Raw genomic sequence first — 26,412 nt, 5'->3', positions numbered from 1 at the left:
CGGATAGCATCTTGGAGAAAGCAGTGAGTGCTGCTGGTATCTCATCAAAATAGGGAATTTAAAAGTATCACAGTGGAATTGCCACTCAATTTTTTTCAGCAGCTGTACACTAACTTACTTTACCTTGCAATCATTATTCCCCTAAGGTTGCTTTACAAGAAGCTTGTCTTGCAGAGAATAAGTGCTTTAGGATTAAAAATTACTGCACAATTCATTTGGACGGCCCAACTCGGGGGTGGTAGTTTAGCGTTATTCATCTAATCTAAAATTGCTCACGGAGTTAAAATTACATATCAGTGAATGACTTCAGAGAGTGAGATTTTAGCATTAGGCATTACTATTCCTGGGTTCTTCGCATTCTTCTTAATTCATGCATATTTTCCCACGGGTGTTCAAAATTCTGCTGTTCTAGATACTGCTGTTTCCTACTGCAAAAATATTATATTAGTGAGTAATTTGAATTCTCTTATATCGTGGGGCTCTAGAACTGATTAGAACGGCAAACGTTTGTGGGATTGGGTATACAGGAATAACATTATATGCATAAACACCAGAACTCCTACTTTTATGTGAAATCAGTCCTACTCTGGGCTTGACCTAACTTTTTCTAACGCTAACCTGTCCAACATTTAACCAACAGAACCAACATTTAACGTGATATGTACAGCATTTAACGTTTATATACAGCAACATTTAACGTGATATGCAGAACCAACATTTAACGTGATATATAGCGTTAAAAAATTACCTCATCTGACTTACGTCGAATATTTATGTACGCATTTTTCATAATGGTATGAAATAAAATTATCTTTTAATTTGATTATATACCTCTTTTTACTCTATTTTCTGTAACGCCAACACACATTGCAATCTGTGTGCTGACGTCACGGAAATTTGTGCTTCTCATATAGAGGTCGTGGCCGCGTTGTCTTTACCGCAAACATGTTGACGCGCAGATACACTTTTGTATACATTTACATGGAACGGGACTCCACTCGTGTGTAGCATACGCGACGGGCCTTACCGGTATGCGTGTTTCGGTATCATATCTCAGGAGATGCAAGGGGAAAATTCGGCGCTGCTATTGGCTCAACGCAACCACATTATCTAAACGAACTTTTGGTATTTTTGTTTGTTTTTGTTTTTTAATACAAGATGGCGGCGGACATAGACGTTAGCAGAACACTAGTTTTGCTATACGCCGTTGAAACTTGTTGAAGCCGTACGCCGTAGAAATCGCACCGAAACGTGTGGGCTTTTCGCTGACGTTGTCGCTGAAACGAGTTGTGTTCTTACGCAGCTGGTGTGCTCCGATTTTTTTTATTTATTACGCTTTCGTGTGAGCTGCCGGCCGGCGAAGAAGACGCGCCACTTGGTCTACTCCGGATGTCAGCTGTTTTAAGGTAAGTGGGTTGTATCACATGTGGAATTTACGCTGTGGTCTTCTGTGCTGCGCGCGTAAACTAAGACGAGACGAACTTGTTCCAAAGTTAGTTGTTTTGTGACGGTGTGCTGTTTCTCGCAACGCCGCGCGTTCGCTCAAGGGTCCTTTGCCACCTTATTTCTCTTTGTATCACGCAACTCACTGCCAGCTTGCGCGCTGTTAACGCGCACAGTGCTCATGAAACTCATGTAGTAGAGTAGAGCGGTTGGAGTCTAGGCGTTCCCTAGATGCAACTCTGCATTTAAGGACACTGAAATGCGCATAGCGTGGGCCTTGACACATTAAAAAGTAGGTAGCGCAGTTGTCCCTCCCAGACTGATGGGTAATCTAACGTTCAGAATTGTTTTGGGCTGTTTTGAAACAAAAAAATATAATATGAAGCAGGGAAACGGTACATGTCAATTAATGCATATCTCTGCCATGTTGAATAAAACATGCTGTGCAAATAGTAGTGTCCACTGTTGTCCATGCAACCAGAATATTAAAAAAAAGTTGTATTGTGAAAAAAAAAAAAACATGGCTATTGAATCAAGAAGCATAGTTGTACAATACATACATACGTGGTATTTGCAGACACAGTTATTGGACTGCAGTTATTGGAGTGCAGGACGGTTATTGGAAACAAAAAAAAACACACACATGGCTATTGAATTAAGAAACATAGTTGTACAATACAGGCACACGTGGTATTTGCAGACACAGTTATTGCAGACACTGTCACTGAACAAATATTACACAAAAGTGGTGTTGATACAAATGTTGACAAATGAACTGCAAAAAATTTGCTTTCCAAGAAAAAGAACTAGCAAGAAATTAGTGAAATAATACACATTATCAAAATAGACAGGAGACAAATGTGTTCACTCGTTAAAAAATGTACTGCTTTATATTTCATGCACTTCTGAAAATACAATAATTTGTGAGTCACTGCACATGTATTTTTTTCTGTCTGTGTGTTTTTGTGCCATTTGTCACTTCACTGTGCTTCAAAACCAATTAGTCCACAAACCCATTAACTGCAAATAGGTTTTCTAGACTGTGACATGTTTTAAAAGAAATGATCATGTGAAATAACTGTACTTTAGAATGCATGTTATCTAAGAGAGATGATGTTATGATCACATCAAATGACACTTCTGTTCTCAATTTAACATACAATGCAGCAGCCAAACTTGGATGATCTTTTACTGGAAGCAGGATTAAAACACCACCATATGTAAAGCAATGTTAAATTTTGGAGCAAATTGTGTATTCTAATATCTTGCACAAATGGCATGAAATTACATCAGAACGCCATTCACAGAAAGATATGTCCTCCTACCCTTTGTTCAAGCCTAACCGTGGTGGTTCTAGTGGCTAAGACATTCAGCTGCTGACCTGCAGGTTGTGCGATTGAATCGCTGCTGCGGTGGCTGCATTGTCGATGGAGGCGAAAATGCTGTAGGCACATGTGCCCAGATTTGGGTGCACGTTCAAGAACCCCAGGTCTTCCAAATTTCCGGAGCCCCCCACTACGGCGTCTCTCATTATCATATGGTGTTTTTGGGACGTTAAACCCCACATGTCAATCAGCCTCTTTCCTTGTCCAGTTCATGCAAATGCACAGTCCACCTAATGTAGCTTTCTTTACAGTACGTCCACAGCTTAGTTAGTTTTAATCTTTCTCCTAGTGATTTTTTGAATGATATGTTATTTAGCGAGCATGAACTCCCCCTAGAAATTGTTCATGAATATTAGTGTTGCCTTAGAGGTAGCACTAGACTTACGATATCACTTGGTAAGCACAGACGTGAGCCTAAACATCTGATTAACTTGCTTTTTTTATTGTTTCTTTAGTTATCTCATACACACTGCCGGTCTTGAGCAGGAGTGAATTTAAAACGAAAAAATAAATGACAGAACATGCGAATACATCTGAGAAATTACTGTATACGGAACCTTAGTGCTGCATGTGACAGCACTCGGCACTACACATGTCAAAATAATGGTTGAATTACATTGTTGGTTAATGAAAAGCAAGCAAAGAATACAGTCACGCAGTTGGTTGATCATAAACAAAGTAAAAAGATATGAGCAGAGAAATCACAGCAAGCAGTGCGAGATTGCACACCAAAAATTTACATATACAGCATCTTAATTTCCTCGCATATGAGAAATAAGGATTAAAAATCAAGGCTCGTTAAAGTAAACAGAAGAAAATTACTGTATATCGAAGATGCATGAAAAAGTGTACGGAGGGCCCGAAACCCACTAATATGAATAATCAAGTGCACTAAATAAAAACAAACCAGGCTGGCATTGAACCAGCTCAACAGGCGGATCTTTTCAAATTTGGGCACTGCTGAAGATGAACATCTTTTGTGCCGATATTCCCTAACCTTTATCGGGCAAAAGGCCCAGATTTGCTGCTTCCGTACTGGTGGAAAGCATTGTTTCTGATCTGCTCCTATCTTTGTTTCTTATCTTCTGACTATCTACGTCAATCATCGTAACTCTGCATTTCAGTGTGTTGGTGTCTAAAATTTCAAAAAAGGTTAGGTAGGATCTGCAGTGTATTATAATTCACTTATATTGTGTGTCTTTAAAGAATGAAATTACGAACTGGCACATGCCCAACATGGAGTCATTTTAAATGGTGGGGTTTATTAGTGATGCAATCGATCCTAAGCAATTTGGTGCACAATCTGGAGCAACTAAAACATCAGTTTTGAGCAGCAAATCAGCTTTTTTTAGCACTTGACAGTCACACATTTTCAAACATACATTCTAGATCTTTAAGTGCAAGTAGTTTACCATGTTTAACATTATATATATATGCATGCACACTTGCATATTATGCCACAAAAAGTAAAGTTAACCCACAGCTTCTTGGTTTCCCTCTGAAAGCCCTAGATTTCTGCATAGTTTTCGCATCAGGCTTCTTGGCATTTTGTTGTGATACACATTTCATTTGCTAATCAGTACGACTTTCCGGGATGCTTGCAGATGCACAAATTTTCCACGCATATTACGTTTGCCATCAGAAAGAACTAGCCATGTGATGACGTTTGTGCTTTCAATGCCACCTAGGATTAAAAGTTACGGGGAGAAGTACATGCTATTGCTCTTTATGAACAGACTCATTAAGCTTTTGGTTCTTTTGCACTTAATGAAGAAATGGTATATTGTAAATTATAACAATACCCAACATGAAATTCACTGAAACTAAAGGCTAGGTTATGCATTTTATTTAGACTCATGCCAAAGGAGCAGCACCAATGTACAAGGGTAGTATTTCACTGTGCTGCAGCAGCAAAATCTGGTCACTGTAGTGACTGGCATTTTTTATAGATGTGGTCCTAATAGTATGATAAATAAAATTTCAGTGACCTGCAGAAACACGATATAAATCAGAAGAAGTAGAACTCTAATATTTCCTAAAATAATAACTGAACTCATGCAACACGTTCTAACTACATACACGTACTTCTTTCTGAAGTTAATGCAATCACTCCTCGCTTAACAACAGAATGACATCTCATTAAAACTTGTAATTCTGCACTTGTTTTTCTCTCTTCTTTTTAGTGACCTGCCTCAACATGCAGCTTGACCAAGATGAACCGACACCAACTGGCCAAAATTTCTACCCTGCTCCAGCACCTTCAGTGGCACTGTCAGGCACACTATACTAAATTCCGTGTTCTTCTGTGCATAGGTTAGTGCAAAATATTATTATGCAAAGTGTTTTAAGACGAGCTATGCGTGCCTTGGGGTTTTGCCGAGCCTTGCCTGGTGTATTGCATAATTCTCTTATTGTTAATTTGAAGGGTGATGAAAAAAACCCAGGGCCTACTAGCAATTTCCGTGGAAGATCTTAAACACTGCCCCAGAAATTAAGGCTTTACATAAAATCTGAATTTCAAATTGAAATGCATAGTGTCCAAACAAACCTGTCTCTCATCCAGAATACACTTGTGTCACTTAAAGACTGTAAAGAAAAGGGTGACAAGTGCGCCCCAGTAGTAAATACGGTTCAAGAACGAGTTGCAAAATGAATCAGTAAGATGGTGGGAGACTCAAAGGAACATCCAAGTATTTGTCAATATGATTGATTGGGCGAGTTGGTGATAAATTATTGTTTTGATGTCTTTCTGCCTGTGTCTAAGTAGTACGCTCTCATTTCAAAATAAATCCAAGTAATGCTCCACGCCCAAGGTTTTAAAAAACTTAGGACTTTATAACCTTATAATTTATATTTTAATTTATAGTGTAAAGACTTTATAATCTAAAGGGCTTTATAATTTCATGAGTGCATCCCAATTGAAGAGGGTATCCAGCTCAGATGAACTGAAATTGACATGCTCTCATCGTGGGCCATGGAAAAAAATGTTGAATGCATATATTGTGCATGATTGCAGAGACAGCAGCCAGCTCTAATTCTGTCAAGTCTTATCAGATTCTCCATGTAATCCAGCAAGCCTCTTAAAACCTACTGCTCTGTCTTGGTCGTGAGGGAGTTGTCAATTTAATCTCGTGCATGAAGGTCATAGCATACAATGTGAGGCTTATTGTTGCTCAAAAGTACAGAATTTAAGAATAGCCCTAAGGCCTAACTTGGTTCCAGCAAATGATTATTTGGCCTAAAATTATGTGCTTTTGCTAGAAACTATGCTATAATTACTGTCCAAGTATGCAATTTCTTTCATGATAAGCGTACAATCGTATCACACAGCTGTTCTTCATTTGTAGGGCCATATGATTTCTGTACACAAAATAAAAATGTTTTGCACTGTAATTTATGAGCTCACAATAGCCAGTTTTAGTGGCAATATTGTCTGCAGCTGCCATCCTTACTGAGATAGGAAGCTTAGCGTGTGAGCAATCTAAGCCGGAATCCAGATGGTGATCATTCATCCTGCCATAAAATCGTGAAAGTGCTTGAATATTCTTCGCAATAACACCCTTTGCAGGCATCATGTTAGGGGACGAATCACATTAATTGCTTGGAAAAAGAGTAGATTTGCACAAGACTTCACTTCATGTGAACTGCTTTATGAGTGGATGGTAGAAAACTTTCCAGTCGTTACGAAGGGCCGAACCATAATTCACCATCATCATCATTGGGCACAGCATCAATGAAGCGTGCAAGCTACCTAAACGCCTTACAGGGTGCTTTGCTATTAAGCAAAATGGTGGCAGTTGGTGTAGTCAATACCTAGCTAGTGTACCTGCAGTAGGCACCCCATGAGAGTTTCCTGAAGGATCTACGGAAGGCCTCTCCTCCAGCTTATGATGTGATTGTGCTACGTCGTGCACACTGGCCTGACATCTTTAGCCCGCTTGTTCTTGTGTGAGGGACTTTTTTTTCATGGTGTTTTCTTTTTTCAACCACATTCTTAAATTTTGTCAGTTCAACAAAAAGTATGGATTGAAAGAGACCTCTCAAGGGCTTATATATTGTTGATGTTACCATAGCTCACTGCCTGCTGTTATCTCTAAGCTCATTACACAGTTTGTTCGAACCTGCTGCTTTCTATTCAACCAACCTGAAGGGTCCAATGCTGTGTGTGACTGTAGTGTACTAGTTGACTATGAAAATATTGCACAGTCAAAGTGAACACATATTTATAAAAATAAGGTATAATTTTACACCCTACATATAAAGTTTGATAAAGTGATGAATATTCTGGTATTGATTATTAACACTAGTATAATGCCCGCTGTAGGCCTTGCCTCGTGAAATTTTTGAAACTGCAAGTTATGATGTGTGCCACTTTGTGTGGAGGGGTTTACTTGTTAATAAAAATAGTTCAGAAGAAAACATATTCGCTTTGGCTCGGTAGGTGTGGAAGCTACTGCCAGCAATGACATGAAAAAAGAAATTTGCTTTTGTTTAATGATGCTCAAAGAGGAATACTTTCCAAAGTTTTTAGTGCTGTGAAAGCTTTGGAAGACCCTGCAGTCGACTGTTTTCTTTTAATTGCATTTGTCTTGCTCCTATTTTCATTTTCAGAAGAGAGCCAGGACACTCCACTGGAAATGCCATTTAACATTAGATTGGAGAAAATACTGTGATGTAACATGAAGCCCCCCCCCCCCCCCCCCCCGAGTGTCTTGATGCTTTTTCCCCAATTGTAAGAAATGATGACCTCACACTTACCAGTTTTCATTAGAATGAATTTAATTTATTTTTCATTTACTGAGAGCAAACAAACTTGTTCAAAGTCTAGTTTGTTTCGGGACTCATTTGTATTGCTTTGCCCAACAGCCACCATTATTCACAACAAAGATACTACGACATGAACTGGTCCCACCCATCAAAATGTGTCAGTTATTTAGCAACCACACCAGATATACTTTTGTAATAAGAGCATGGGGTTTACAAAAAGACAAAAGTACATGATTCTGCACGTGAAGATACGCTAGCTGACCTTAGAGTCGCTGAAAAGTAAGTTTTGTCTTTTGAGACATAGGAGAACTTAGAAACACAATTTCTTCAGTAAATTTATGTATGTATGTGAATTTAAAAGTATAAATGGCTTATGAAAGCTTTGTTTCTTTATTAAAATGCTCTTAGCTTAATGCTTAACATTTTACCTGGTAAGGGCTCCCAAGAAAGATAGGAAGTCATGAATGACTTACAATTTATTCAAACGTTTCATAAGAATGCTTTCATATTCCATAGTTCTTAGGAAAAAGACTTGAGCAGCATTTTAGCACTGAAGCAATAGAGATATGATTAAGTGCTTGAACTGAAATGAAAATGCATAGGTTAAAACTCTACCATTGGTTTATAGTTATCACAAGCGTAAAGTTAAAATATGCGATATGCAAACACGGACACATGAGATATGCGCAGGCAAGTTCGAATGTCTGCTTTCTTTTCTTCTGCTGTGCATCTTTTAAGTTGTTAGTCGGCACTTGCGCACCTTTATTTCTCTCTAGTGTCCATGTTTACATGCCCCGCCTCTTAACAGGAAGACAAACCAACTAGCTCAGCTCTGTTATTGTAGTGCTTATTCCGACTTATCTCTCCTGAAATAATATTGTCCAGTTCATTACAGGTAACATAAATGCAAATATCTGGAAGCATTCTTAATACATACTGATTGTTCATCATGTCATGGAAATTATAGAGCCCCTTGTTATCTGTGTAAGATACAAATGCCTTTTAAAAACCCCTTCATATATATATGTCTCTTAAGACACTGGTTAGTGCGAAGTAATGTCAAATGTATCGTAATTTATTTAATGGAGAGCTTACCTGACCTGTTAATCATCTTGGTTCATTTTGTTCAAAAATTGTGAACATTTTTTTGAAAGAAATTATTATAGCATATGTATAACTTATTACCTACTTTGAAAACAGGTGCTTTTTTTACAATAACAGATGGTAATAGCTTACTGAAGCAACTTCAGTGACCTTTTGTCCTGGGTCATGAAGCTGTTTTACGTTAACAGCACATCTTTAATGAAGTATTGAGCCATTAGTAAATAATATTGTACTAGCAATCTACGTAGTGGTGTAATAAGCTAGCCTGATAAAAAACTAGACGCAGTATGCAATTGAATAGGAAATCTGATATGGAGAAAAATAGCAGAAAGTTTACATGTCAAAGAGGCTCTAGGTCTCGCGTTAAGAAATCTATGTGCTGTCATTTGTTTCTAGTTAAGGAATGGGTCCTGTTGGGCAAGTAATAATTGCATCTGAATAAACAGTGTACTTTTCTGTTAGACGAGTTTAAAGGAAGAACAAACTCTTTTCTGGGAGGGCATGGGATTTTGCACTGTTATATTAATGTCATTAGTGAACCCTACATAATGCATTGAGAAGAGCCCATGCTCAAATACCATGACATATGTCGTTCTTTCGGCACTGTGAGTCCACGTGGTATGTGCATCATTCATCTATGTGATTCCTTGAGGTTTGGGGGGGTCGTCGTAAGAGAGGTGCATATTGAGATATTTCTTACAGCAAACATGTTCCCACCACTGTGTATCACAATCGACATTGCAGGACTTTGAAAAATGTGGGTACATTTTCCAGGCACATTTCGTGAATCAACGTTTGCCAATTGTTCCCCAGGCACTCATGGTTTTTTTTATTTTTTTTTCTGCCCACGTTGCTGAGCTTGTTATATGTCCTTCGCTTCACAATATGCCCTGTTTTGCTTTTGTAATGTAAATGTGAAGAAAGAAAATTGGACGAAAAGATAACTTGCCGTGGGCAGGGACCAAATTTTGAACCTTCAAATAACACGTTTGATACTGTACCAATTGAGCTACCATGGTGGCCACCTCCCCGTCTACTTAATGGGGTATATGTAAATTAAATGTGGGAGCATGGCCTTTAGCCATGACGGTAAGTGTGGAACACTTTTTTGTCTGTTTGGCGTCGCATAGTTTGTGAGCTTATTATGAGTTGGCAGCTGACTAATAATTCCTCGTATATTGCCTGAAGGCACCAAGTCTGTCAGAATGAGTCCCTCATTATGAATGAAGGAATGAAGTACATTTAAGGGCTTTTTTTCTTTGTTAGATGCAATATTAATGATATCTAGCAGACCATCAAGTCACTTAGCATGATTGACCATTAGATCTCAATAATAATTTGTCTAACAAAAAAAAAAAAAACAAGCCCTTAAATGTACTTTTGCTTTCTTGGTTTCGACACTATGGTCCTGATGGGGAATCTATTGATGTTACTACTTGGTTACGCATGCCTCATTCACTGTGACGGATGCATTGCATGCGGACATGTGAGCGAGGTGCTGTATAACATGCTGAAGTCATAGCACCGATTAACATTAGATCAGTTCACATGAAAGGCTGGGAGATGAGTGCTCCCTGTCTTCTGCAAAATAATGTACACTTACCAAAAGCAGCTTAGAAGTTTATAATGACGCTATTCCTGAACACATTTCTATTTTTTACATTTCTATAGCATCAAGTTTAATTGCAATGGCATCGAGCCGAGTTGTGACAAATGAACAAATATTCACAAATCGCCTCACGTCTTTTTTTTTTTTACACTGTATTTGAATAAGCTTGCACTCATACGCGAGTAAAATGAAGTCCTAGGGTTTTTTGTGTCATGACAAACACACAATCTCATGATAAATAGCACACGCTCCCGGATTTACGTTGTGCACTACTTTGCCCATCGCGACACTATCCGCGCATACACCACGTCATCTATCGTAAAACAATCCGCGTTTACATTGCCAACAGCTGCGAAAACATTTGGCAACAAAAAGCCCGAATATTTCGGCGTCCATCATGTCCGCGGCGCATGGAGGGCTCAATCTGCACGGAGCGAGGCTTCAGCGCAGTAGCGCAAACGAAAGTTTCTTGCGTCGTATCAAACACATGATCGCACGCCAAAGGGGCATGAACTACACACTTCCGGATTAATGTTAAACACCACTGCGTCCTGCGTAAAACGATCTGCACAGCCACGCGTAAACACATGTCAGCGAAAAACCCAAATTCCTATGGCGTACTGCTACAGTGCTCTAGATAGTACGGCTTCAACCAGCCTTGCAAAACCCACTCTGTAGGCGCTGCCGCCGCAGAAAAAAAAATAAAAAAATAAACACAACAAACCAGAAACACATTTAGACCACCTGACCTTCTTCAGCCAATAGCGGTGCCGCATTTTCCCCATACATTTCTTGGGAAACACGTGACCGATACCCATTCTAGATTCTTCTCTTCTAGAGACTTTACGGGGGACTCACTCGCTGGATTCCGCGCCGACCGGTTGTGCCTTCACGATCTCCGACGTCAGCGTAGCTCTGGCCGACTGGATCTCCTGACGCTGATCTCCGACGACAGCGCAGCTCTGGCCTACTGGACTTTCCCTACGCCATCTCCTGACGCCGACAAAAGCTCTCGCAAGTGGTGCCTTGTCCTCGGACTCCTGTGACCATGTTTCCATCTTTCCTATCTCTCCTATCCCCTCGATATGTCCTCGCTCGCTGTCCCAGCGCATCTCTCTTTCTATGGGCAGTGGGCACGACGGCAGCGTCAGAATGCCACCTAACAATCCGTTTCAATTCTTTATGCAGACGCTCCTGATTCTGCTGCTTCGAAGAACAGAACTGACGGTTCTACCGATAACAGATGCGCAGCAGATAGCTTCCGGACATCGACGGCGCAGCTCGTGAAATTGCAACCAACTTCTCGGCCTTTGAAATCGTCGTTGGCAGCACCCGGACCGCCTCAGCCTATCCCCTGGAAGATATGACTACGCCACCAGCGTCAGTACGCCTGCTCGGTATAAAGCTGGTGCACCACGGATTGCTCGGCAGTGGGCACGGCGGCAGCGTCAGAATGCCAGCTAACAATCCGTTTCAATTCTTTATGCAGGTGAGAAAACATTTCAGAAAATGCTTCCGCAGTAATAATGTATTTCTTATTTTGCTGCCGTGTCCACGGCCATTGTGCGACCTGGTTTGCAATGTCTGTGCAACTTTGAGGTTCTTGCTGCTTATGGCTAGAGATGTAGAGTCCAATCCTGGTCCCGAATTCGACGAGTTGGTAGAGCAGCTGAAACGAATTGCGGGTGATATCAAAGAAACTAAGGCAGGCAAAGCAAAAACTAACAAAAAGCTAAGTGCAATTGATGAAAAGCTTGAGAAAATTGCTAGCCTTGAGATCAAGGTAACTGACTGCGTTAACAAAATAGCTGACCTTGAATGGGGTATGGCAGTTATGGCTAAGAAACTCGACGACCTGGAAAATAGAAGTCGGCGCTCTAACTTAATTGTTGTTAGGAATTTGCTGTGTCGCGATGGTAGCGGTGGCGAAGAGCAGCTAGCCGTCGAGCGGACTTCGCTGAAGCATCGCGGTGGCGAAGAATGGCGAGCCGTCGAGCGGACTTCACTGAAGCCTTTGCCCGAAGGCGAAGCAGGGAGGCAATCCGATTTAAAAACAGCAACAAGAAGGAGCGTTTACTGTAGCAGGTTGTCGTTTTTTTACAGAGCCGGCCAGCACGACAACGTCGGCTGGGGCAAATCCTCCCAAACATGAGGCTGGCACAGCCTTAAATAACGTCTGTGGTCCATTCTCTCAGACCAGTTCTCGGGCTCGGAGAAGGAGACGCAGCCATACCCGTAACTGCAAGGTGGTTCAGCGGAGGAAGCGACGTTATCCCCGGAACTGCATGGTTCTTCTGCACGGAAGGCGGCGCTGGGAGGGGGGAGACAGTTCGTTGGAACAGCGCTCGATCTCGTGAGACGTGCTCCCGAACGAGGAAAATGTCTGTGGCATAACAGCACCCCTGCCGCGAGACAATGCATCCGGAGTTTTGAACCGTCTAGGGCGGCTCGGAAGGAGGGATGCTGGTTGACCGTCGATACTGTAGCCACTCCGTGGTGATCTCCAGAGCCCTGCAGGTAATCACTGGAATGACCGAGTTGAACACAAAGCCAAACCGCTTTCATGGAAGCAAGCACCCTCTGAACATCTCATAGCGCCAGACCAAGACAGCAAAGAGATCTATTGACTCTCTACTATTGTACGTTTTAGCACGAGAAACGTATCCCTTAGAGACCACAAAACACTGGCGCTCACGAATGCTGTGATTACACTGCGCAGTCCCGATGCCAAGAAGGGTCGCGCGAAACTATCCTCAATGCCATACGAGTAGGTCGGAACCCGCTCAAGCAGCCAAAAAACAATTCTGTGCAATTGCTTTTGAACGATTTTACCAGAATGGTAAAGGCTGGCCTTCCTGCTAACATATCAGAGTACACTTCAAACAAAATACATCTGTTAGTGCAATGCGACATTGTTGATAAAGAGCAAAACGAAAGAAGAGACACCAAAAGTATGCAAAACACGTCAAACCAGAAGGATGTGCCTCAACTTGTATGAGGGAATTGGGCTGCACTTCACTAAGCTCTGCTGAGACCATCTGCATTTATGTGCAGCTTCCCTTTCTTATAGCGCACACTAAAGTTATAGTGCTGAAGCGTCAAGCTCCACCTAAGCAAGCGACCGCTTTTAGACGACATGTTGTGCAACCAAGTCAAGGGGCAGTGATCAGTTTCTGCTATGAAGCTCGACCCTGAGACGTAACATGCTAGCTTACCAATTGCCCGAACAAGGCAGGCGCACTCTTTTTCTGAACTGCTGTAAGCTTTCTCTCTGACACTGTGCTTTCTGGTGAGATACAAAACTGGCCGCTTGTGCCCTTCGGCGTCCTTTTGGCACAAAACTGCTCCTAGGCTGCGGTCACTGTCATCACACTGAATAATAAAACTCTGAGAAAAGTTTGGCGCCGCTAGCACGGGTCGTTTTGCGAGAGCGCTCTTCAGGCTCTTGAAAGCATTCTCTTTTCTTGTGTCCCACGAAATGACGGTGGGCTCGGTTTTGCGGAGCGAGTCCGTCAGCGGACTAGCGAGGTTTGAGTAACCTTTGACGTGGCGTTGATAATATCCCGCCAGTCCCAAAAACGCCCTCAATTCCGACTTTGTGGTGGGACGACGATACTCTAAAACGGCCGCAACTTTCAGCTCGGCCGGGCTACGCTGGCCACGACCCACGATATGGCCGAGATAACTTACGCTTGCACACCCTATGTGGCATTTCTGCGCTCTCACAGTGAGGCCTGCATCACGTAGTCGAGCCAGAACGGTCCTCAAGTGAGTCACATGCTCGACCCACGTATCAGAGAATATCGCCACATCATCGAGATACGGGAGGGCGAAATCTTCTAAACCCCGCAACACCCGATCCATGAGGTTTGAGAAGCAGTAAGGAGCATTATTTAAGCCGAAAGCAAGCTTTAAAGGGCGAAATGTTCCCAATGGGGAAATGAATGCGGCATAAGGAGAGGCTCGCTCCGTCAACGGGACCTGCCAGTATCCCCGTTCCAGATCTAAGAGGGAGATGTGCATTTTGCCACGGTTTCTACTCTCTCCTCGATATTAGTTATCAGATACGTCTGATCTAACGTGATCTTATTTAGCCGGCGGTAGTCCACGCATGGCTTAGGGTCTTTTCCCGGAACCTCGACTAGTATGAGTGGAAAGGTGTAATCGCTTTCACCTGGAATGATGACCCCCAAGTCACACATGCGGCGGATCTCGGCTTCCATGATTTCCCTTTGCCTCGGCGATACGCGGTAAGCCTTGCTAGAGATCGGTTCTTCACTTGATAACTGAATATCATGCTCTACCAAAGAGGTTTTCCCTGGTTTGTCGTAAAACACGTCTGCGTAGTCTCTAACTACTTTCGTGAGATCATCACGCTGACTCTCCGTGAGACTTTGTTCTTCGGCAATAAGCTGTACGAGCCTGCTAGCTGGCGCGTCGCTTTCACGCGGAAAACTTAACCATGGCATGGCGCTGGATGTAAGGCTTCATTAAATTACTGTAGTAAACCTTACCTTTCTTTCGGCTCAGTTTTACCTCGTAGTTTGTATCTGAAAGCTTGGACATTACTTTAGCTGGCCCTTCCCACTGCGTGTCCATTTTGTTCTTTTTACACTGTCATAGCAGCATTACCTGGTCGCCGATGTTGAACGTGCGCTTCCGGGACAACTTATCGTAGTAAGTCTTCACTAAACTCTGAGCCGCCTTCATGTTTTCCTCAACGAGCTCTCTGGTTTTAGATAGTGTTTCCAACAGATCTAAAACGTAGCTAGCTGACTACGCGCGGGTCTTCTTCATAACCTTCCCACGAGTCTCTCAGCAGCCGAAATGGAGATCTTAAGTTTCTTCCATAGACAAGCTCAGCGGGACTGAATCCCGTTGTCTCGTGGGGAGCGGACCGTATGGCGAACAGTGCCGCGGGTATGCATGCCTCCCAATCTTTGTTTTGTTCAAAGCAAAGTGCTCTCAGAACTCGCTTGAGTACAGCATGCATCCTCTCCACGAGGTTAGACTGTGGATGTCCTATACAGCTGTGGATTATTTTTCTTCCACAGCGTTAAAAAAACGCTGTTGTGAGGCAACTGGTAAATACGTCCCCATTGTCACTCTGAATCTCGGCTGGAAAGCCAATGCGAGCAAAATGGATAAAAGTGCGTCCACAATGCAGGGAGAGGTGAGCTCTTTTAGCGGAACCGCTTCGGGAAATTTCGTTCCCACGCACAAAACAGTTAAAATGTAGCGGCAACCCGAACGGGACTCTGGAAGGGGGCCAACAATATCAATTACGAGCCTCCGGAACGGCTCTGTGATAACAGGCATTAATGTCATCGGGGACTTTCGTTTGTCAGTAGATTTTCCTACTCTCTGACACGTGTCGCACGATCACACGAAGTTTTCTACATCTTTCCAGCATCCAGGCCAATAGAAATCCTGTGCGAGCCTCGCCTTTGTTTTCTTGATGTCAAAGTGCCCAGGCATTTCCGTGCGCCAGTTCCAAAAACTGTCGTCTGTACTTCTCTGGCACTAGAAGCTGGTCGAGCGTTCTACCCTCAGCGTCCCGACGCTTTCAATACATGAGCCCTGCCTTCGCGTAGAATGAGATGTTCTTTCGGGCTACTCCTTCTTTCCCGTTATGCTGCAGATTCTTAATGGTACCATCACTTGCCTGCACAGTGACGAGTGTGTTCCTGTCTACTTTACTGAGCTCTTCCCAACAAGTGGATGTGGGACCAAGCAGGGACGACTGAACGTTCTCCTGAAGCGCCCTGTTTTCATCCACCTCCACAGGCTCGTCGCGTTCGGCAGCCAATATCGTATCCGGAGCCCTACTGTCTTCGATGTCCTGTGATACCCTAGCCGCCTCTTGGCCTGAGTCTCCTTGGGGAGTTGTCTCACGCTCGACCGCCTCCTTGTTCAAAACCGAGATCTCAAGTCTCCCAGTGAGAGCGCGGGACTGCGATTGCGTGAGTGCCATGCACGCGAGGGAAGATGAAAATGACTGGCCCTTTTCTTTAAGGAGCTGCTCTGATTTGTTGAAAAAAAGGTACGGAAAATCTTGGGGTAAATTAGGGCTCACGGCCACCTCAGTGCGCAATTTTCCAAAAGTTCCCTCTAGAACAACAGCAGCAATTGGCAAACAGGCACTTTGCTCTTCTACAACCTGTCTGATCCAGGCGCATTCGCCAGTATAGTCACCAGGGGAGATTCAAAATGGGTGTGCTATGTCCATCGTCGCAGCTTAATCGCGGAGTGCCCGGCATTTCTTTCCGTTGACCACAATTTCGCGCATGTAAGGCTCGAGTCACTTCAAGTTCTCGTCCGACTCGCGAATGCCAGCGAAAGCAAACATTTGCGTACAGCTAGATGAGATATGACCCTCCTTTTTACAATTGTAGCATACAATTGGTTGTTTTGATTCAAAAGCTCGAGTGGTGTCGGCGCGTTCCCTCGCACTTGCGTCGACTCAGGTGCCTCTCCTGGCTTTCTCCTTTCCCTCTCATTGTTAGTCGCTCCCTGACTGAATTCGTCACGCGGCGGAGCCATTTTTTGTGCTGTATTTTGAGCAGCAAGACGCCTTGAGGAGTCCCTCTTCTCTTTTGTATCCTCGCGATCCAACTGAAAATTTCTTCGTGTATAATACTCATCAGCTAGCTCAGCAGCTTTCTTAATGTCTGTGCCCTTCATTCTGTCCTGAAGCCAGAATCTGGCATCTTCAGGCAACACACGATAGAATTGCTCGAGAGCCACACAATCACCCTGTCGTGGTTACTGTAAGCATCCGCACTTCTAAGCCATTCTTTCAAATTAGACTTAAGCTGGTACACGAACTCTGTGCATGATTCACTGCCCCTTTTTGCTTGCCGAAACCGCTGCCGAAATGCCTCGGCAGACAAGCGGTACTTACGAAGGAGGGCCGCTTTGACCTTAGCGTAGTCGTCAGTCTTCTTTAGACAACCGTGCGATTACTTCCGCGGCCTCTCCCGGAATGACTGACAGAAGCTTCTGGGACCAGACACCTTCATTTATCCCAATTTTCTCGCACGTGCGCTCAAAGTTCACTAAAAAAAGCGCGATGTCTCCACCCGTCCTAAATGGCAGAATTAAATCTTGGATTTTCTGTCTTGGCATTTCGTTTGCCAGGGATAGCGGACTAGACTACGCCGAGGTTATGCGAAGCTGCTCAAGTTCTAGCTCTTTTATTCTAAAAGCATGTTGACGCTCTTCTCGCCTTTTACGCTCCTCAGCCTCCTCGCGTTCGCGTTTTCGACGCTCCTCAGCCTCCCGCTGTCCTTCTTTAATTGTCTCCATAGCCTCTTCTACCTCCTCTTCGGTTATTCCCTCCGCTCTCATGGCATCAAGAATATTTCCTTTACGGCTCGTCTTAGCAACGGAAACACCCAGCTGCTCACAAACATTGAGAAGGTCCCTCACTTTGAGCTTCTCCATTGTGTACCGCAACTCGTGCATGTTTCTTTCTGAAGGAGCTTTGTCTCAGAAGCTAGATTCTACGACGTGAAGCAAGTCGAGAACCAGCCAAGCACTAGCCACCTAAAGATCTAAAAAGAACACACTTGGTTACTCTGTGCTAACAGGGTCTGACGACAAAAGACGAACGTCAGACACTCACCCAACCAGAGCGGGTGACTTCGGCCATCTCGTCGTTGCCGTCGAGCGGTGTCGTGGGTGTCCTCGGGCCTGCAAAGATCCGCTCCAACTTTCCAGCCATTGAAGTTTTCGTAGCGGGTCCCAGGGCAGCAAAACGGCGAGGACAGGGGTAGCGTATCCCGCAGCTGCCAACCACTGTTAGGAATTTGCTGTGTCGCGATGGTAGCGGTGGCGAAGAGTGGCGAGCCGTCGAGCGGACTTCGCTGAAGCCTTTGCCCGAAAGCGAAGCAGGGAAACGATCCCTTTTTGAAAACAGCAACAAGAAGGAGCGTTTGCTGTAGCAGGTTGTCGTTTTTTTACATAGCCGGCCAGCACGACAACGTCGGCTGGGGAAAATCCTCCCAAACGTGGGGCTGGCACGGCCTTAAATAACGTCTGTGGTCCATTCTCTCAGACCAGTTCTCGGGACGCAGCCATACCCGGAACTGCAAGGTCTCGGGCTCGGAGGAGGAGACGCAGTCATACCCGGAACTGCAAGGTGGTTCGGCGGAGGAAGCGACGTTATCCCCGGAACTGCACGGTTCTTCTGCACGGAAGGCGGCGCTGGGAGGTGGGAGACAGTTCGTTGGAACAGCGCTCGTTCTCGTGAGACGTGCTCCCGAACGAGGAAAATGTCGGTGGCATAACATTGTGTACGGTGTCAACGAACAAGAACACGAGTCGCCTGAAAAACTTGAAACGGCTGTAGTCAAGGAAGTTTTCAATGTAATGATGTGCTTGATGTCAAAATGTCAGGCGTTGAACGTATTCATCGTCTTGATAGGGCAAAACAGGGTGACGAGCCAAAATCTAGGCCTGTCATACTGAAGCTAGTTGACTACCGAGACAAAGCCAACATCTTGAAAAACTGCTCCAAATTGAAAGGCTCCTCAATATCAGTCAGTGAAGACTTTTCCCAGCCTGTCCGTGAAATTCAAAGGAAGCTACGGGCGCACACGAAAGAGAATCGAGACCGGAAAAAGAAGGTTTACCTTGTTTATGATAAGGTTAAAGTAGAGGGCAGACTGTTTTCATGGGACGAAAGTTGCAATAAAATGGTAGCTATCCTAAAAAACAAGGAGACGGTAACGCAAAAAGAAAGTACCAAGCGAAGTCCGCAGCAAAGCCAGCAATAAAATGGGAGCTATCTCAAAAAATGACAGGGAGACTGTAACGCAAAAACCAGCACCAAGTGAAGCACGTGCGACGCGAAGCCGCAGTCGGCAACTCTTATAAACTTGAATGCTCGCAGTATCGTCAATAAAGTTGATCAGCTTGAAGAAATACTCCTCGCACATTCCCCTGATATTGTCGCTATCACGGAAACCTGGCTACATTCTGGCATTTCCGATAAGAAAATTGTGCCTCCCGGATATGTGATAGTGCGCAAAGACAGGGAATCGCGTGGTGGGGGTGTTGCGCTTCTTTTCAAGGAAGATATCCATTTTTCAACTATGCCAGACGTTGAAAATGTTGAAGCTTTGTGGTGCAATGTGCACCTACAACACAGGATCGCTAAAGTGGGCGTGTTCTACCAGCCCCCCAATGCCGATTGTACATATCTTGAATCTCTTTTTGATTACATGCATTCGAATTTGCACGGGGGCTTGATTGTACTAGCCGGGGACTTTAATCTTCCTGACATTGACTGGTGTTCTTTTGTACCTGAATCTAAACCTCAAAGCATCCTATTGGATCTTATGTTTGACTTCAATCTCGAGCAGAGTGTTGGGGTCCCAACTCTTATACAGGGGCGTCATCCTCGATCTTGGACCTTGTTTTTATAAGTAACAGCCTTCCTACAAATGAATCTCGAGTAGACGTACTTGATGGGTTATCCGATCACAAATGGTATTATGCACATTGCCATTTATTAGCTCACCGAAATTACGTGGCCAATTAAAAGAAATACCCGCATTTAACAAGGCCAATGATGCGGCTATAATGACGTACCTTGTACACGAGTACACTGAATTTTTTTACTTTTGTTCTGATGCTTGCTCAAGCATATATGTGGTCTGACAGAAATTCGAATTCCATGTCATGCATTGTATGCGGAACTTTGTCCCAATGGTTTTTAAATCAACTCAAAAACACAATCAGTGGACCACACGTGAAATAATCCATACTAAACGCAAAATCAAGAGGTTGCGTAAAACTAACAAAAACCAGAATGTTCCAGGCTACCGTTCTATACTAAACTCACTTACTAGATCACTTAAGGACCAGGTGCGTAACGCGAAACAGAAGTTGTGCGGGTCCACATTGAATGAGTTTATTAAAATCTCTCCCCACAAATTCTGGAAATATATGAACACAAACATAAGTAATCGACCTTCACCAGACGGTCAAGACCAAGCAAGAGCTGACGATTTCAGGTGTTATTTCATTCGGTTTTTACAGTCGATAATGGCACTGTGAACATGAATGCTTCTTTTTATAATCAGGATATCCAATTACTGGACACGTCTTCTTTATCAGAGGCTGGCATTATGTCGCAGCTTCTAGGCATCAATGAAAAAAAGTAGCGGTCCAGACGGAATACCAAATGGCTTCCTTAAACGATATGCAGAACCAGTCAGTAAATATCTTTATTTAATATACTCCAAATCACTGGCAGATGGCTACATTCCAGCTGAATGAAAAATTGCCAAAATTACTCCAATATTTAAATCAGGTAATGCCGCTAGTCTTTCTAATTACAGGCCTATTTCGATCACCTGCACAAGTAGCAAAATTATTGAACATATTGTGTTAAAATTTCTAATTTGCTTTATTGAATCAAATAACATTCTGCATTCTAACCAGCATGGCTTTAGATCAGGACTATCTACAGTTACACAGCTCGTCGAAACACTTCATGACCTGTCTCTCGGCGTAAATGAACGTATTCAAACTGATGTAATTTTTCTCGACTTCTCGAAGGCATTCGACCGCGTCTTGCACCCTAAACTACTACTTGAGCTTAATCACATGTTAGGCAATGGCCCCATCTTCCAATGGATAACTAATTACTTAACTGACCATCACCAATACGTACAGCATGGCATCCACACTTCTGACCTAGCTCCGGTGTTGTCAGGCGTCCCGCAGGGGTCTGTACTAACTACGCTGACGTTAAACTCAGACTCTTTGCAGACGACTGTATGCTCTAAAATGAAATACGTCATCACGATGATCAGGTGATGTTGAGTAATTCAATAAACAAAATAGCTCAGTGGTGCGCTGATTGGCAAATGACTGTAAACATTGACAAAACTGTATTTATGTCCATTACCAACAATGTGTCTAAGTTTGATTTTCAATACCATTTTAATAATGTGCCACTACGAAAGGTTAACCAGTACAAATACCGTGGTATCACAATTTCATCTGATCTTAGTTGAACAGAGCACGTGCGTCAAGTGTCCAAAAAAGCGATGAGCAAATTATTTTTTTGTTAAACGGGCCCTGTCATTCGCCACACATGAAACGCAGCTTCTTGCTTACGTCACATTTGTCCGCCCGATCTTAGAATATGCTAATATTGTGTGGTTCCCTCACACTGTGAATAGTATCGCTATACTGGAAAGGGTTCAGCGGAAAGCAGTGCGCTTTATCTTCAACAGATACAGGCGCAACGGCTCACCTACTGATCTACTACATCGTGCTGGTCTAGCCACCCTTGACAGGCGTGCAAAGGTTTTCCGGTTCAAATTTCTTTATCTACATTTACACAGATCATTCGGCATAAACCCAGATCTTTACTTGAGCTTTCGAGATACCAGACCGACGAGGCGAAGCCATGCATGGGAACTCGAAGAATACTCATTTAGTAATAATACTTTTTCCTATTCGTTCTTCCTGCGCATGATTCGAGAATGGAACACACTGAATCCAGTCATTACACAGCACCCAACATTAGAGAACATGAAGAAACTAATTGAAGGCACTGATCTATTCTAACCTAGTTAGCATGTACAGTGATCACCTGTTTTTTTCCACACAGTACTTCCTGTTTCCAATTGTCATACTAAAACACTTGTCTGCATATATTTATTGTTTAATACGGTTCCTTGATAACAATACTCGATCTGTGTTTTCTTCTTTCTGTGCTTCGTTTCTTCTCGACTCCTGTTTTTTGTTGGTGTACCATTGGTGTACTTCGTACTTGGTTATCGTTGAAATAAGTATGTATGATTGTTTTATGCCGTACTGTTGTGTTCAGGGATTATGTGTTCTTTATTATTCTGCCTTTTCTTTTTTCAAACGTCGAAAGTTGTGACAGTGATGCCCACCCCTGTAATAATCCCCATGGGGGATTGACAGTATTCTGTAAATAAATAAAATAAAATAAAAATTTATACCTTTGATTCTATCCTTTTAATCCCTCCTCACCCCCATCCCTTGTGAGCTACTGTTGAGGTGTCGCACCCTGATGCAGACAGTTACGGGGCTCACTTTTCTCTTATTTTTTCTCTTTTAGCCACATCTCTAGAGACTTTACAATGAAATTTCTTTTCATTTTTTTCCAATATCTGGGGATTTTACGTGCTAAAATCAAGTACGAATATGAAGTACGTCGTGGAGTGCTCTGGAAATGTTTATTATATGGTGTTCTTTAATGTGCACTGTTACGCTTGGCCCGGCAGTTTGTCTTAGCAGACGTCATTGTGCGTGAACCTGTCTGCAAGAATGCTTTCACCCCGATATCGGCGCCCGGTCGGAAGCACGTCGCTGTAGCTGCAGATGGGCCAGGCAGTTCGCTGTGGTCAGTTTACGAGGAACGCAATGGGAGTATCGCGAACAACCCTTTGTTGAGCGGGGTTGAATAGCGTGAGGCAGCGTAAATGTTGCAGTTCTCATGAAGTCAACAGCTCAACTCAGCCATTATCGCCTACACGGGGTCATGACAAAGCACCAACGGTACAGAAGCATGGGATGGTGTCGCTGAAGCAGTTATGGGGAATCGAGCACCTGGACTGCCTTGTTCTGAAGGTTCTAGAACACTGTACCTGGATGCAGCCATGAACCGCTGCTGACGTTCATGTCAACGGCCATCTTCTCCCCAGAGGAGCTCAACTTTTCCCCTCCACGGGAATCTACCTCCTCGCCCTGCGTAGCAACTTCAAGGCGTGGGGTGGTTGCGTCATTGTGTGGTCGGCTTGTGCTACCCATTGGACATTTTCGCCCATGCTCTACATCCCACGAGTGGTCACCGCCTTCTTCGAACTGCCGTGTTAAGAAACGACAGGCTATAAGAACCAAAGACATTTGTACAAAATTGCCGAATCACTGTACAGTTCATATCTCTTTCATCATGCTAATAAACCAACGTTCTGTCTCTAAGAAAAAGCAGGATTGGCCGTGTTGGTATAACATGATAAAGAGTGCTTAACAGTGCAAACGACAGGAAAGTATAGAAGAGGCGAGACAGAGCGCTGAACTGCCAATAATTTATTTCTTGTGGAAGTCTTCCCTTTTATACAGTCACCAGTTGCACGTGACTTGCACGTTGTTGGGACTCCGGGTCCTGCCGGTCTCGTTTTCGGTAGCTGGCCCCGTCGCAGGATCTATCGTCCAACAATTCAGCGAGAAGAAGCGCCCGAACGAACAACAGAGATTTATTTACATGTGGAGAAGTGATCAACTGATCCAAAGAGAGAAGAGAGAGAGATACAAAACGTCTTCGGCATTTTATAGCGCCGCGTTGCCGACACTGGGCGCACTGTCCGCATCGTCAGCCAATACGGTGTCCCCGGCACCTCGGCCACGAGGGAGGGGGAAACACCTCTCACAACACATGGAGTGGCACAACCTAACACGATGTCCATATATGGTCAAGGCGCCCTAAAAAATGCCCAAACATGGTCACGAACGCACAGCAGATTCCGGAGTTCTCCCGGCGAGAGGAGGAGCCTGAATGGGGAGGAGGGGGTGGACGACACAGTCGGTCAAGAACCGGTTCTCCCCCAAACTCCTCTTGCTTGGTTCCCTAGGGCCGGTCGTAACAACGTGTATCAGTGCAAAAAGATCAAAAGTAAAGTTAAAAGCCTGCTTCGCAAGTTAAATCTTGTCAGTGTACAAAATAACATGTCAGATGCCAAGGAAGATTTCCTGGAGGCTTTCTTCAGCATGAAAACACATAAGGTCGACATGCCTTTTAGGCTAATAGTATCTGAAAATGGTACCTGGCAAAAATGTGTTGCGCTCTACCTGCAGGAAACCTTGAAATGCCTAGAAATGAACGATGCCTTTCTAGTAAAAAAGTTATTGTAAAGTACAGAATTTTATTTCGTCACGTTGGAATAAGAGTCTCTTTGCCTTCTCTGTAGACATCAATGACCTGTATTATTGTATTCTGCATGACTCATGTTATAATGCATGTTATAATGCATAAGATTATATAGATGAGTTTGGTGCCTCTAAATTCCAGACTCAATCTGTTGTTGGTGTCAGTGGGTTTTTAGAGCTCCTTAGGTTTTACCTTCAGTCGACGTACATCGTATTGGATGAAAAACCTCACCTTCAAAAAGCCGGTATCTGTATTGGTTCGTGCATCGCTCCCGTCGTCAGTGACCTGTTTTTAGGTAAAATAGACAGAATTCATTTCGGAAGTTTTCACTAACACTAATGAGACACATGTTTTCAGATACGTATGTAGATGATTTTTTAAAATTTCTTAAGACAGAAATGTTGCATCGTATAAGACTGACGTTCTTGCCGTTTTAGACCTCATGCGAAGTGATTTCAAACGTTTCGAGCTAATTCATGAACTTTTTGAGAATTGTGAAATCAGGTTCTTTGACGTCAAGCTATTCTGAATAATGGCCGCATTTGCTGGATGTGTCAACCGCGTGGAAGTAAGCCTCTTTTGCCATTTCACTCTGCGCATTCTAAATTAGTTAAGTGAGGTATCCCAATATATTGCTTCATGAATGCCTTGCGAAAATACTGTATGCACAAGATCACCGAAAACTTGGTTGAGCAATCTTCAAGGCTAACATCAGCTAGTCACCCCGATCACGAGCAAGTTTCTGTTGCCGAGGCCTGCTGTGTGAACTTCAGGGCAAAGAGAACGCTAACGTAGTGCCTGTCACAGCTAGATAAGTTTTCGCCGTGGTTCCGTATATGCACAAGATGGCGCGCAATCTTAAAAAAGTGCACAGCGAGTTAATGTGAAGGTGGTCTTTACGGCCCCTCAAAAATTGAGTCGCCGTGCAAACTGTTCGTTCTTCCGTCCAGACCCACCCTCAGTGTACTACAAAACACGCAAATAAATTTAGAGATTGTATCTATAATGTGAGGTATCAGCTTCTGTAGGTCGTTGTATATATGAGAGGCTGAAGGAACATATGTACAAGTGCACAGCGAGTTAATGTGAAGGTGGTCTTTACGGCCCCTCAAAAATTGAGTCGCCGTGCAAACTGTTCGTTCTTCCGTCCAGACCCACCCTCAGTGTACTACAAAACACGCAAATAAATTTAGAGATTGTATCTATAATGTGAGGTATCAGCTTCTGTAGGTCGTTGTATATATGAGAGGCTGAAGGAACATATGTACAATGTGGATAATTATAAACAAGGATGGCTGTCCGTTCACTGTAGCACGTGTAGCTACCAGCCCTTCTGTCGCGCTCACCCAATAAGAAAAAATGTTTCTTCGCTTGTAGGTGTGATGTACTTATGCATTATCATTGTGTTTCGCACTTGACTGCAACTGGGGACTGTGTAAAAGCGAACACTTCAGCAAGAAATAAATTGTTGGCAGTTCAGCGCTCTGTCTCGTCTCTTGTATCCCCTCCTGTCGTTTGCACTTTTAAGCCCTCTTTATCCTGTCTCTAAGAACGCACCTCCTCACTGGCGAACATTGGCTATGTGGATGACGGCGGGGAGCCAGCTACCATGAAGAGACTTGCCGTCCCTTTTACAGCACTGTCATCGCATAATATACATGGCCCTCTAGTATTTCGCCTCACATCGAAGTGTGACCGCCGCTGGCGGTATCGAACCCCTGATCTTCAGGTCAGCAGCGGAGCACCGTAACCATTTCATTATCGTGGCAGCGGTGATTCGGTCTGGTTAGTATAGAGCCAGTTTGTGACGGGTTTGTCTATTTACAGTGCTCCCTGACGTTTTCTCACTGCTTTCTCTTTCCCCTTTCATGAATGCGGACTATTTATTTGTCAGCGAAACCATGTGCTTTTGTCTAGCGAAACCATGTGGCTGTGCTCGTAGCACCAGAGTGCTCTGAAGCGACCACCCGAATAGTCACCATGAAATCGAACCAGGTCGTGTAGTTCAGGATCGGGCTGGCGATGATTGGGTGAGGCCTTCCTCATGCAGTGGACATTACAAATGCAGACGGTGATGACGACGGCTTCTTCCAGAGTATATAGCCTAATCATTCCTCAGCTATAATTTTCCTTAGCCAAAATAATTATTCATGTATTAGAAATTACTGTATTTAATTCATTAACAG

The 26,412-nt window shown here is 43.6% G+C and overlaps 1 long non-coding RNA gene across 1 annotated transcript; it reads left to right on the top strand.

The window, feature by feature from the left end:
• The first annotated feature begins 1,048 nt into the window (after nucleotides 1-1,048).
• On the top strand, nucleotides 1,049-9,160 carry LOC119176254 (uncharacterized). The gene is made up of 3 exons (XR_005110457.2): nucleotides 1,049-1,406; nucleotides 5,012-5,141; nucleotides 7,440-9,160. It is a non-coding gene; the product is annotated as an uncharacterized LOC119176254 (long non-coding RNA).
• The last annotated feature ends 17,252 nt before the right edge of the window (nucleotides 9,161-26,412 follow it).

This window comes from Rhipicephalus microplus, chromosome X (genome assembly GCF_043290135.1).
Source record: "Rhipicephalus microplus isolate Deutch F79 chromosome X, USDA_Rmic, whole genome shotgun sequence".
In the NCBI taxonomy this organism is placed as follows: domain Eukaryota; kingdom Metazoa; phylum Arthropoda; class Arachnida; order Ixodida; family Ixodidae; genus Rhipicephalus; species Rhipicephalus microplus.
Note: the sequence above shows the minus strand (reverse complement) of the source record. Positions and strands in the feature narration are given on the sequence as shown.